This window comes from Schistocerca nitens, chromosome 7 (genome assembly GCF_023898315.1).
Source record: "Schistocerca nitens isolate TAMUIC-IGC-003100 chromosome 7, iqSchNite1.1, whole genome shotgun sequence".
Taxonomy (NCBI): Eukaryota; Metazoa; Arthropoda; class Insecta; order Orthoptera; family Acrididae; genus Schistocerca; species Schistocerca nitens.
The window spans coordinates 492324144-492339140 of record NC_064620.1 but is presented as its reverse complement, the minus strand read 5'-3'; the positions used below and the strand labels follow the sequence as shown (position 1 = coordinate 492339140).

Below are 14997 nucleotides of genomic sequence, written 5' to 3'. Positions count from 1 at the left end.
TGAACAACTTAATCATTCCAGACGACGTTTACTTTTCGGAACAGAAAAAGAACGCCATTTTACGGTTACTGGGAAATTATGTTAATTATGTCATCAACAACAAAGGGAATGACTGTATGCAGGGATACAGAGACCATGTACAGAGAGAATTCTACGACATATACAGGCGGTAAGATCATCACCAAAAAGTCTGGAACATGCTACAAATTTTGTTCCAGCAACATGGAATAGCATAATCGATTAAACTAAAATTCTACTAGACTGACGACAGTTGGGTGCTGATGTAGGGGATCGCTGCTAAGGGCGAAATACTTTGGGGCTTCAAGTGCTCCGTGTCCGCTACGTTAGCCGTGAAGTCCACAGCAGAACCCCGAAAAAGCAACGCAACGGTGATAATAAAGTGCATCAATCACTAAGTAAATAAGCCGAAGAAGAAAGATCTTACTCAATACAAATTACGGAAGAAAAAGAACGTAGTGACATCGCAATTTCAGAGGCTGAATTTTGTTCATAAGACAAGTTATTCTTCTAAATTAAATTCAAACAAAAGGTTATTGGTCTACAAGAAATTTATGGGGAGCTAAACATGTCAAACTGGAGGCAGTTTTCGTTTTTTAACCTTAATGAAACTATTATCTCGTTTACGAATGGTACATCAAAATTAACAAAAACAAAAAATTTATGCGGTGCTTTCATCGATTGACACTGTCATAGTTAAGAGAAACACAAAGTAGACAAAAGTCCTAGTGGAAATGAAAGTACATAGCTATCGCAATAGGTTTTGAATTCAGCTGCATCGACAACAAAGAAGCTATGAGAAGACCAGCTCTGCAGAAGTAAGTCAGCTGGACATACAAAAGTCTATTACAGTGAAATTTGTTTAATTTTATTTATTTTTATGCTGAAAAAGTAAATTTTGAACAATTAGTCAAGTTTCTCTGGAGCGAAAGCACTACAAACAGGAAACGTGGATTTATAGCTAAGAGGATAACCGAAGGAGGCGGAAAGCGAGAGTATGGTTGGGCAGTAAGGGATGTAGGGAGAAAAAAAAGCTGTCATAGACACCAAATTTAAGCTCTGCTTTGTGAAAGGAAGGTTGGATGCAAACCGCTCACCGCACAATACATTTGAATATTCTAGACCTAATATAAAAAGGAGGAAGAAAAGTGGAGAGGCTGAGGGTTCACCAACGTAAGGACGAGCGTTCAAGTCTGACTGGAGCCAATTGTAATTTTTTTTACACGTGCATGTAATATTTTAAACCGCAAATCGCTGCAAATTATGCAGTTGTAGGATTCTCTAGGTTTCACATTTTTCCAAACGATTGCATTTTATAATAATCTTATCTTTAAACAGACAGACAAATGGTCATAAAAGATATTGAAAATGGACGTATTTCTCTGTAATTATTTTGACCGCCACCTGGTGTCTATAGCTAAGAGAAACATATCAGCTCATTGGCATATTTTTCTCCTTATATCAAGATGATTTCAATGCGTTCACATGTGTTAAGGACATTTTGTAACTTGTAAATAAGGTAACAATGATTAAAACGTTAGCATGAGTAAATGATACCTAACAGTTAAACACATATAACATATCAGGCATGGGATAGTCACTTTGCACCGTTTCAGACTCCATTTTCTGACTTCTCAGTACGTAATACTCACACTGCGGAACGTCCCACTGCTGCCGCAAGTAACTGGCTATAACCCAAGAATGAATAAAACTATGTTTAAAATAACAAAGGCATTGTTTTTCTGGTGAAATTCTCTATCTGTTTGATATGACCACATTCCCATTTGAATCCAAGATGGCGGCTTTCAAGATGGCCGTCATGTTGGTGGCATAGCCTATAAAGTTTCCCCCTTCCCGTTCCTCGTGTGTAGGGACTCTGTTTCCTTGTTTGCTACTGAATTTGGATTTTATGAGGGTGTTTCCGGACTTTTGGGGCACCCTGTATAACATACAGCTGCTCAGAATACTGTGTTAGATGATTCGTGACTTTGTTCTCGTACCACAAGACCTGTAAGTACCTAAAAGTTTGGACTAATTACCATGCTTCGATGATATTGTGTGAAAGGACTCATGCCCTGTTTTCTTCTTATAGGATTCCAATGAACAGTCGCGTAAAAAGTGTGTAATAGTTTTTATAGATTTTTTAATTATTTTAGTACTATTCAGTTTTCCTCAGCCTTATTTTCAGTCATTGGGGCAGACCTAGTTTATTTGGATTTTAAGAAAATTAGAAACAAAAATCTCACCAAACTGGTGAATAATGTGATAAACAAATTTCTATTACTGCCGACAAAGATCACGAAACGCTTCATCCCTATACTAAGTTTCAGTTAGCAATGACCATTTTCGGATATGCAGCAAAAATGTGAATTGAAGTACCGCTAGTGGACACATTACATCTTAAAACAATAAAATATCCCATAAGAAAAGGATGTAGAAACATGTGCATAAGTTATGAGGAGCATACCTGTTTTGTAACACGTCCTAATATAATGAAGTCGTAGTGACATGGTTACAAAATATACACTAAATCAGCTGAGCATCGTCGGACATTTTTAAAATATTGTCTAAACCAGGCCACAGTGCCGGCCAAGTCATACTGTCAGTAGAGGTACTGTTTATAACAGTAGCCACAAAATATGTCTGTTGTTACGTAAGCCCGTTAGATGCAGCTGCTATAAGCCTACATATATTCCTTAATTAAAGTGGTATTGAATCCAATAAATGAAGAGTATAATGTGGGCTTGCCAAATGCATAAATTATTGGGCTGATAAAATGTAATAACTGAAACACGAATAATGTTAAATTTAAAATTGTTAAAAGGAATTCTGAGACGCTTTTGTGGTCATTTCAGACAAAAATAATAGCATACATAAGAACAAGCTTAAGGAACCACTAAAATATTACAAGGATGATAGAGTAACTAGGGAAACATTAACATCTTGTTAATGGGAAGTATTACACAAAAAGAGAAGAAAAAATCAAAAGGAAGAATAAAACGAACATCGTACGAAAACTTAGCAAATATGTGATGCACTCTATACTGTGTAAAGAGAGGGTAAGACATAAATACGAGAGGCGTTAGATAGTTAATGTTCCTCCATCACACGAACAACACTTCACTCCATTCCCAAGTAGATATAACACTTACACTCCTCACACACACACACATACACACACACACATATATATATATATATATATATATATATATATATATATATATATATATATATATATATAAGATTTTAATTTTTGGCTGGGCAACAACTTCGATGAATAATGATGTCCTAGACATAAAGTAACATGGTTCCAATCCCCCTATTCCGACAAGGTTGTCGGCAGGTTTAACTCGGTTGTAAGGCGTATGCCGGAACTGGCAAGCCCCTCCCGTTTATTCCCAATTAGGATCTCCCATTTTCCCCACTTTCGGCTTGTTTGATAACTGCCTGAATAGAATCGCGACTCTTACTTGGCCGGGTCTCGAACAACCCGCTCCCTCCTAAGAGTGGTGAAGGGAAATAGTAAAAAGAGGAAGTTAATGTTAAACATTATCAAATAAAGCAAAGTAGTCAAAATCGCTTGATCCATTGAATCATTTTGCTGGCTCCTGCTTTGTGGCTCTATAAATTTCAAGCTCTTCCAATAATTCGGGAGCACGGCCCTCACGCCGTTTTCCTCAATGTTCCTCATAGTATCGCCGGTTTTTGCTAGTAATCCAAAGGCAGTTTTGTTTCTTGGCTGTAACTGTTCCTTAAACTTTACATTAAAAAAGCCCCCGATTTTGCCGATATGATGGTTACCAGATTTAGCGCACTCGATCCTGTCTGCACTACAGCCGTCAAATTTGTCAAGTACACTTCTGAACTTAGGTTTTACGCAGAGTTGTAGGGCATTCTTAACTTGAAAGTCGGATCTCTATTTGTTGGAACATATTGCCGTGAAACTGTATTGGAAAGGTTTTCATTCTTTCTTTATTTGTGCTGTTTCCTAGTTGAGTGTGTGTGTGTGCGTGCGTGTGTGCGTGTGTGTGTCCCTGCACGATATGTAAAGAAACGAAGGAATCGGAACAGAGGGGGACAAGAAAGGACCAAGACCCGAATCATGGCGAGGAAATCAATACAGCAAATATGCAGACTGTGGACCTGTCTGCACGGGTAGATGTGACGGGGGACGATGACGTCATCACGCAGGAAGAAGCAGCCTCCGAAGATCTCGCCTTTGAGATCGTCGACGGCGTTACCTTCGACATCTCTCAAAAGTGAGAAACGAAGACACGCACACCAGGCGGCAGAGAGTCTAGTTCCCGCAATAAGATGCTGACTGAGACAAATACTTAAACGTGAAAAAGACGTGGACGACCGTACAGTGGAGCAGGACACCGACATGACAATGTTGATGACAGGTCAGGGAGGAACCGACGATGCAAGAGGAACTGGCGCTCGACATGACATGACAGGTCGGAATGTAAACACAATTGGACGAAGACGTAGGATCACAGACTGAACAGGAAATGGAAGAAGTTCTGAAAGAACTAAACATGCAGACGGTAAAGCAACAAATATCTGAGTGGGATGGAATATAGAGTCAGGAGCTAAACTGCCTTCACTTGTGTCACTACCTCTAATATTTTAAACGTCACTGACATTAACAAAAAGAATCGACCACAGTTATAAGTGTCCAAAATTGGACTAAAACGATTTAATAAACAAACTCCAGCCTTAACAAAAACAGAAGAATGAACCAAAGCAGATACAGAAGTAACGTACAGGGCAACTTCTCTTAACTTCAACAAAATATAGAATGATACGAAGGTGGCTGTTTTAAAAGACTTTTTATATCAGTATGATACGGACGTAGTCAAGGAAGTGAACATTAAAAACCTGCATGTTCCTGGATTCCAAGTGTTTTTAAATACTGCCCATGAAAAAGCATGTGGTACTGCAATCCTCGTGAAGGAAGGTATAGACACGAAAGACTTTAGCTGTTTAGAATCTAGATGGGATATTAGTCGTCGGACTTTTACTACGGCAGTAACAATTGTTTACGCTCCCTCAAGAGCAGTTTTAGAGAACAATGGGGCAATTTTTAAAAATGATTTAGTGTTTTTTACGTAAGGATAACTGTTCGGAAGTTTTAACTGGTGTCAACTGGAATTGTATTATACATCCATATTTCAGCTCCTCCAAATTGAAGGACTGGTTAAAAATGTGGGTTGGAAAGATACGTGGGAATTAAAGCGACCTACGAGAGTGGAATAAACGTATTTCAGTGTACAATTTCAAAGCAGGATCGTGAGTGTATATTTTATCAGAAACTTGGCACAGAAACTTAGTGCAGTGTAAGCGATACTTGCAGGCTTCCCCGGCCACTTGACAGTGAAGTGAAGCATCAGATTAGCTAACAAACGTGCTGGGGTCGTCCTACGTGGAAACTAAACTAACGTGCTCCATGACGATGATATAGATGAGAGTATTTCCTGTACTTTCCAGGTTTCTCTCCGATTAGAGTTTCGGAATGTTGTTGACTGGTGGACATTATGTACAAAAAGGAAGCTACGATGTACCTTAATAGCTTATGGAAGAGAAAAACCAAGGTGGTTGTAAGATACAATCGAATTTTATTACACACGTCTGTGGGAGCTTTACGATCAGCCAATGTCCCAATATGTTTTAATAAATATTCCGAAGGTTATGGCTAAACTGATGAGTCTTAAACGAGAATAGCTGGAGGGCCTGAAGATTAAGTCGCTTATTAAGTCAGTTGTGTAGGAAAAACATATCAATCTTCCATTTGATACAACACGAGAAGAACAGGAAAAGGAATTTTATAGAGAGTCTGCAAACATAAGACAAAGGACATCTGACGCGACGCAAAGATATTTTAACTGGGCACATAGGTCTTACAATGTTTTATATGGTGAAAGTCAGTTTGCACCACGCTTTGCAAGGCACCTGCTGATGGAAAGCTGTCTACAGAATATAATAACCGAAGAACACAATATTAGGTTAACTACAGAAATGACGTACGATGACGTTTTGAATATCATTAAAACTACCACCTTCTAAAAGCCACCAGGAACCAATGGATTGCCCATAGACTTTTATACAGCTTTTTGGCATGTTATAGGCAAAACTTCTGCGGAAGAAGTGAATGATGTCCTGAAAGGAAAAACTGTTCCTCCAGAGTTCAAAGAAGGTATAACTGTGTTTCTTTCTAAAGGAAGAACAGTCGAATTCGAAGGCCTTTTCTAAATGATATTCATATATATTATGAATGCCGATTATAAAATGGCAGCGGGATATGAAAGAACGATTTAGACTATCCTTGTAGAAGACACTCGGATATCAACAGACATGCCTTCCTGGTCGAAGTATTTTCAAAGCAGTGAGTGCGTATCGGGATACTGTAGCAACATTTTCAACGATCCCAGAAAAAGCGGGCCTCCTTTTCATAGATTTTTTCCAATTTCTGAACAGAGTCAATCACCAATGTTTAATTACTTTGATGACACATATGCCTTTTAATGAAAATTACGCGGGAATTTTAAATATCATTGTGAAAGGCATCAAAACGAAGATTTTAATAAATGGACACAATATCCAACAAATTGGAATTAACAATGGCGTTCCGCATGGAAGCCGATTATCAGTGTCACTTTATATAGCTGCATTAGAACTGCTGTTGCGAATTCTTGATAACGACTTAGAGGGCATACAAATATCAGGGACGAGTAGAGTCACCAATGCGTACGCTGATAACGTAGGTGAGGAAGACATTAAACATGTCACAGAAACTGTATGCCTTTATTGTAGCGAGACATGTGTCAAAATAAGTGACATGGGCAGTTAACTTTTAAGCCGCAACTAATCTAAAAACATTCACTTAGAATGGGCGTAGTTGGTTGACCATGATACGCTATTCAGAGTGACTTTGTATCGGCGCCCATTTAAGACGACAACTTTTAATTGGAGAAAATGGCTAATCACATTCGAGGATCTTTAATGTTAAATCAGGTTAGGAATCTGGACATTATGAAAAAGATTAATCAGTTATGTTATTCTGTCCAAAACGGCGTACTTATGCCAAGTTTTGGCGATTCCCAAGGCAACAACTAAAAGCAACATGAATCAAATTCGTCGATACATCTAGCAGATGCTCATCTTCAGGGTGGCAATGACTATAGCTACTTTAAAATCTGAACATGAAGGACTTGATGTTACTGACATTTATCGCAAAAATATGGCCCAAATTATAGAAAGGATTATTCAACTGATTGAATAACCACCAGAGTCCTATCACAGCTAAACTAGTCAACGTAAACCGGGTACATTATGAAGTTAGACGTACCAGAGAGTTTTATTTTACTTAAGTTATTTGGAATAAACTGTAGAGGAGGGATGCAGAAGGAATAGCAACCGTATAATGAACGCGCTTGGCACAAAAGGCTATCGCAATAAAATGGATCTGAAAAATCCTAGCAAAAACTGGAAAGTCATATGGAGAAACATCAGTAATAAAATACTTTCTACAGGTATTAAAGTGGCGTGGCACCTCGTTATAAAAAATATAGTTTGCACAAACGAAAAATTATATTCAGTAGGTTTATGTGACACAAACACCTGTCCACATCGCAACGCACATGATTCTTCAACCCATCATTTCGTTAGTAACGACTATCAGGATATATGGAATGCGGTGAAAAAACACATCGCATTGCTTAAACAAAGCGACGGGAGAAAAGTTTACGTGAACAACTTAATCATTCCAGACGACGTTTACTTTTCGGAACAGAAAAAGAACGCCATTTTACGGTTACTGGGAAATTATGTTAATTATGTCATCAACAACAAAGGGAATGACTGTATGCAGGGATACAGAGACCATGTACAGAGAGAATTCTACGACATATACAGGCGGTAAGATCATCACCAAAAAGTCTGGAACATGCTACAAATTTTGTTCCAGCAACATGGAATAGCATAATCGATTAAACTAAAATTCTACTAGACTGACGACAGTTGGGTGCTGATGTAGGGGATCGCTGCTAAGGGCGAAATACTTTGGGGCTTCAAGTGCTCCGTGTCCGCTACGTTAGCCGTGAAGTCCACAGCAGAACCCCGAAAAAGCAACGCAACGGTGATAATAAAGTGCATCAATCACTAAGTAAATAAGCCGAAGAAGAAAGATCTTACTCAATACAAATTACGGAAGAAAAAGAACGTAGTGACATCGCAATTTCAGAGGCTGAATTTTGTTCATAAGACAAGTTATTCTTCTAAATTAAATTCAAACAAAAGGTTATTGGTCTACAAGAAATTTATGGGGAGCTAAACATGTCAAACTGGAGGCAGTTTTCGTTTTTTAACCTTAATGAAACTATTATCTCGTTTACGAATGGTACATCAAAATTAACAAAAACAAAAAATTTATGCGGTGCTTTCATCGATTGACACTGTCATAGTTAAGAGAAACACAAAGTAGACAAAAGTCCTAGTGGAAATGAAAGTACATAGCTATCGCAATAGGTTTTGAATTCAGCTGCATCGACAACAAAGAAGCTATGAGAAGACCAGCTCTGCAGAAGTAAGTCAGCTGGACATACAAAAGTCTATTACAGTGAAATTTGTTTAATTTTATTTATTTTTATGCTGAAAAAGTAAATTTTGAACAATTAGTCAAGTTTCTCTGGAGCGAAAGCACTACAAACAGGAAACGTGGATTTATAGCTAAGAGGATAACCGAAGGAGGCGGAAAGCGAGAGTATGGTTGGGCAGTAAGGGATGTAGGGAGAAAAAAAAGCTGTCATAGACACCAAATTTAAGCTCTGCTTTGTGAAAGGAAGGTTGGATGCAAACCGCTCACCGCACAATACATTTGAATATTCTAGACCTAATATAAAAAGGAGGAAGAAAAGTGGAGAGGCTGAGGGTTCACCAACGTAAGGACGAGCGTTCAAGTCTGACTGGAGCCAATTGTAATTTTTTTTACACGTGCATGTAATATTTTAAACCGCAAATCGCTGCAAATTATGCAGTTGTAGGATTCTCTAGGTTTCACATTTTTCCAAACGATTGCATTTTATAATAATCTTATCTTTAAACAGACAGACAAATGGTCATAAAAGATATTGAAAATGGACGTATTTCTCTGTAATTATTTTGACCGCCACCTGGTGTCTATAGCTAAGAGAAACATATCAGCTCATTGGCATATTTTTCTCCTTATATCAAGATGATTTCAATGCGTTCACATGTGTTAAGGACATTTTGTAACTTGTAAATAAGGTAACAATGATTAAAACGTTAGCATGAGTAAATGATACCTAACAGTTAAACACATATAACATATCAGGCATGGGATAGTCACTTTGCACCGTTTCAGACTCCATTTTCTGACTTCTCAGTACGTAATACTCACACTGCGGAACGTCCCACTGCTGCCGCAAGTAACTGGCTATAACCCAAGAATGAATAAAACTATGTTTAAAATAACAAAGGCATTGTTTTTCTGGTGAAATTCTCTATCTGTTTGATATGACCACATTCCCATTTGAATCCAAGATGGCGGCTTTCAAGATGGCCGTCATGTTGGTGGCATAGCCTATAAAGTTTCCCCCTTCCCGTTCCTCGTGTGTAGGGACTCTGTTTCCTTGTTTGCTACTGAATTTGGATTTTATGAGGGTGTTTCCGGACTTTTGGGGCACCCTGTATAACATACAGCTGCTCAGAATACTGTGTTAGATGATTCGTGACTTTGTTCTCGTACCACAAGACCTGTAAGTACCTAAAAGTTTGGACTAATTACCATGCTTCGATGATATTGTGTGAAAGGACTCATGCCCTGTTTTCTTCTTATAGGATTCCAATGAACAGTCGCGTAAAAAGTGTGTAATAGTTTTTATAGATTTTTTAATTATTTTAGTACTATTCAGTTTTCCTCAGCCTTATTTTCAGTCATTGGGGCAGACCTAGTTTATTTGGATTTTAAGAAAATTAGAAACAAAAATCTCACCAAACTGGTGAATAATGTGATAAACAAATTTCTATTACTGCCGACAAAGATCACGAAACGCTTCATCCCTATACTAAGTTTCAGTTAGCAATGACCATTTTCGGATATGCAGCAAAAATGTGAATTGAAGTACCGCTAGTGGACACATTACATCTTAAAACAATAAAATATCCCATAAGAAAAGGATGTAGAAACATGTGCATAAGTTATGAGGAGCATACCTGTTTTGTAACACGTCCTAATATAATGAAGTCGTAGTGACATGGTTACAAAATATACACTAAATCAGCTGAGCATCGTCGGACATTTTTAAAATATTGTCTAAACCAGGCCACAGTGCCGGCCAAGTCATACTGTCATTAGAGGTACTGTTTATAACAGTAGCCACAAAATATGTCTGTTGTTACGTAAGCCCGTTAGATGCAGCTGCTATAAGCCTACATATGTTCCTTAATTAAAGTGGTATTGAATCCAATAAATGAAGAGTATAATGTGGGCTTGCCAAATGCATAAATTATTGGGCTGATAAAATGTAATAACTGAAACACGAATAATGTTAAATTTAAAATTGTTAAAAGGAATTCTGAGACGCTTTTGTGGTCATTTCAGACAAAAATAATAGCATACATAAGAACAAGCTTAAGGAACCACTAAAATATTACAAGGATGATAGAGTAACTAGGGAAACATTAACATCTTGTTAATGGGAAGTATTACACAAAAAGAGAAGAAAAAATCAAAAGGAAGAATAAAACGAACATCGTACGAAAACTTAGCAAATATGTGATGCACTCTATACTGTGTAAAGAGAGGGTAAGACATAAATACGAGAGGCGTTAGATAGTTAATGTTCCTCCATCACACGAACAACACTTCACTCCATTCCCAAGTAGATATAACACTTACACTCCTCACACACACACACACACATATATATATATATATATATATATATATATATATATATATATATATATATATATATATATATATATATATATATATATATAAGATTTTAATTTTTGGCTGGGCAACAACTTCGATGAATAATGATGTCCTAGACATAAAGTAACATGGTTCCAATCCCCCTATTCCGACAAGGTTGTCGGCAGGTTTAACTCGGTTGTAAGGCGTATGCCGGAACTGGCAAGCCCCTCCCGTTTATTCCCAATTAGGATCTCCCATTTTCCCCACTTTCGGCTTGTTTGATAACTGCCTGAATAGAATCGCGACTCTTACTTGGCCGGGTCTCGAACAACCCGCTCCCTCCTAAGAGTGGTGAAGGGAAATAGTAAAAAGAGGAAGTTAATGTTAAACATTATCAAATAAAGCAAAGTAGTCAAAATCGCTTGATCCATTGAATCATTTTGCTGGCTCCTGCTTTGTGGCTCTATAAATTTCAAGCTCTTCCAATAATTCGGGAGCACGGCCCTCACGCCGTTTTCCTCAATGTTCCTCATAGTATCGCCGGTTTTTGCTAGTAATCCAAAGGCAGTTTTGTTTCTTGGCTGTAACTGTTCCTTAAACTTTACATTAAAAAAGCCCCCGATTTTGCCGATATGATGGTTACCAGATTTAGCGCACTCGATCCTGTCTGCACTACAGCCGTCAAATTTGTCAAGTACACTTCTGAACTTAGGTTTTACGCAGAGTTGTAGGGCATTCTTAACTTGAAAGTCGGATCTCTATTTGTTGGAACATATTGCCGTGAAACTGTATTGGGAAGGTTTTCATTCTTTCTTTATTTGTGCTGTTTCCTAGTTGAGTGTGTGTGTGTGCGTGCGTGTGTGCGTGTGTGTGTGTGTGTGTGTGTGTGTGTGTGTGTATCTGCTGTCTGTTTTTGTTTCATGAGTCTATTGTATGGGCACATAACACCATTTACGGGAAAACAACTAGTAGGCAAACGCTTTATGAAAATTGACGGATATGAAAGAAATTTATTCTAAACTTCCTGGATTACTGCTTTAATCCACACCTCGTAGTGGATCAGGGAAATTGTGATAAATGTTTTCCTGTGTGTGGATAAAACGAAACTGTTAAAACTGGCCAGAATTGTAACGAAGTTATAATTGTACATAATAAAAAAACACTTGGTCAGCCCACATTTCTGCCGAATAAAATTAATTCCCGTTCCCTTGTCCTAGGTTTCGTGTCACAATGTACCCCTGAGCGGGGAGAGTGAAGCAGCTTTGTGACCTATGATATTCCATATTCCAAATACTCATAGCACGTAAAAACTTTATTGCTGTCGAAATTAAAGATACAGGTCACAAGATTCGACACATAAGGAAACTGAAAGTCACAGTACGTACATACATGACGTTTTGTTGCAAAAAGTGCTAAAAGTGTCACAAAGTCTCCCTGTTTCACAGGGTCAGGTTGTTTTTTCCACCTTGCAGCTGAAAGGTAGACAGGAAGGATATCAAGTGCGCGACTCACCAAAGAACAGGTCATTTCCATGACGTATGCAAGAAGCTGAAATAATGTACGCATGCTGGGGGCGTCTGCAATCTGGAAGTAGAGCGGACGTAAGTCAGGGGCGCAGACAAGGAGCAGGGGCTCCCATCATGTGGGGGCGGTGGGGAGGGTGGGCGGGGGTGAAGGGGGATGGAGAGCGGGTAGGGGTGCTGCGCCGTTTGTACAATCTGCGGAGCGCAATGTTTTACCAACATTCTTCCCGGAATGGCGATATTATACAAATTGCCGCATACATATATTCATTTCACTTAGGGAAAAAATTTATGCTACAGGTCGCGCCGGGAATAGAATGTCGTAGCATTAAGGGGCTGCTCGGGCCGCCTCAGACTACATTACGTGTGTGTCTGTGTGTGGGTGTGGGTGTGTGGGTGGGTGGGGTGGGGGATGAACCTACACGCTCCGGGCTTGCGCCCCTTCCGAGGCTACTGGCGAAAGTCGATTGGCCGAGAAAATAATAATTTCCGTTTCACTGCGGAAGACCGGGCACTTCCACTCGCTTCCGAGTGAGTGCGGACCTCGCTTGTAAACTATTCTGACAGAATTATAACCGCTATTTGTGAAGCGCTTCCGGCGCGCACCAGATGTTGTTCTGCATTTCCGAGATAGATGAGGACGCGATGAACAGCGCCCCTCGGCACACGATCCATTCTAGAGTGTTATTTCTTTCCACATATCAGGCAATCACCATCTAACTGTATTACCGAAAAGAAAAGATTCTGCTATTTGAAACGTGGTCTTGACACCCTTTGAGATCGTTGAAGTGATTGAATAAAACTTCTGTTAAAAAAGTATTTTAATACATGACTGCACGTCAAAAGCATCGTAGTCGGTAACTAGTGGTCAACAGAAGTACTGCACAATTGTTGTACTGGTCACTAAATAAGAAGCCACCAGCTGATAAATCACAGACTTTATCTGACACGTTTCGGGTGGAATCCATTCTCACATTGTAATGAACATCTTTGTGATCAGTTATATTAAGCATGCCGTCTTCAGGCCACGAATGGCCTACCCGGACCATCCGACCGCCGTGTCATCCTCAATTGAGGATGCGGATAGGAGGGGCGTGGGGTCAGCACACCGCTCTGCCGTTCTTTATAATGGTATTCTTGACTGAAGCCGCTACTATTCGGTCGAGTAGCTCCTGAATTGGCATCACGAAGCCGAGTGCAACCCGAAAAATGGCAACAGCGCATGGCGTCCTGAATGGTCACCCATCCAAGTGCCGACCACGCCCGACAGCGCTTAACTTCGGTGATCTCACAGGAACCGGTGTATCCACTGCGGCAACGCCGTTGCCCAGACCAGTGCTATAGAGACGGTAAGCAACAAACAAAGCTGTCATGGCTGTCATGGCAGGCAGGTACGTTTGTTACGTACTGTCTTTATACCATATAAGATCACCGAGATGTTAATCACGTATGTAGAGACAGTAAGCAATAAACAAAGCTGTTGTGCCGTGAGTCTGCCATGACAGCTCTGTTTGTTACATTCTCTTTTCATACAATATGTGATCACAAAGATGTTCATGACAATCTGAGGATAGATTCAACCTGAAACATGTCAGGTAGTCATCGGTTTATCAGCTGCTGGCCTCTTATATAGTGACCAATACAGAAATCGTGCAGTACTCCTATAGATTTGTAGTACGGTAGCATTCCTCTTGGGTGACTTTATGTCACAATCACAGCTACACACAACTCGTCGGAATTGAGAGGATTCAAAGTGGAAAATGTCGAATGCGGCGTAGTTTACGCAAGAGATGATGTGTAACAAGCAGATCAAGTTCTTATTAGATACAAAGAATCCGAAAGGTATTAATAATAAACGGAAAAATGTATAGGATTACTAGTGGAAACCATCAAGCAGAGCTTCCTAGTACTCTATAGCATTGAGGAAAGTGTTAAACCTAAAGGGTAGCGTATCTAAGAAAACATGGTCGGAACTTCTGTCTGCTGACTCGTTATAGAATCAGAGGGAGGAATGTGCAAAAGGGATCGCCATAAACAGTTCCAGCCATTCTCTGCAGTTTTCTTTGTCGTACATTTACTTGTGCTCTGTGCATTCTGAATATTTCGATTTCCCTGCGTACTAAATCTACATCTACATACATACTCCGCAAGCCACCGTGTACTGACTGTTGGAAAGTATGTTGTATTACTACCAGTCAACTCCTTTTCCAGAATGAGATTTTCACTCTGCAGCGGAGTGTGCGCTGATATGAAACTTCCTGGCAGATTAAAACTGTGTGCCCGACCGAGACTCGAACTCGGGACCTTTGCCTTTCGCGGGCAAGTGCTCTACCATCTGAGCTACCGAAGCACGACTCACGCCCGGTACTCACAGCTTTACTTCTGCCAGTACCTCGTCTCCTACCTTCCAAACTTTACAGAAGCTCTCCTGCGAACCATGCAGAACTAGCACTCCTGAAAGAAAAGATATTGCGGAGACATGGCTTAGCCACAGCCTGGGGGATGTTTCCAGAA

At 39.6% G+C, this 14997-nt stretch overlaps 1 pseudogene; it reads right to left on the bottom strand.

Annotated features, from left to right (window-relative positions):
* Positions 1 to 13693: 13693 nt before the first annotated feature.
* Positions 13694 to 13811, bottom strand: LOC126195941 (5S ribosomal RNA; annotated as a pseudogene).
* Between the last annotated feature and the right edge of the window lie 1186 nt (positions 13812 to 14997).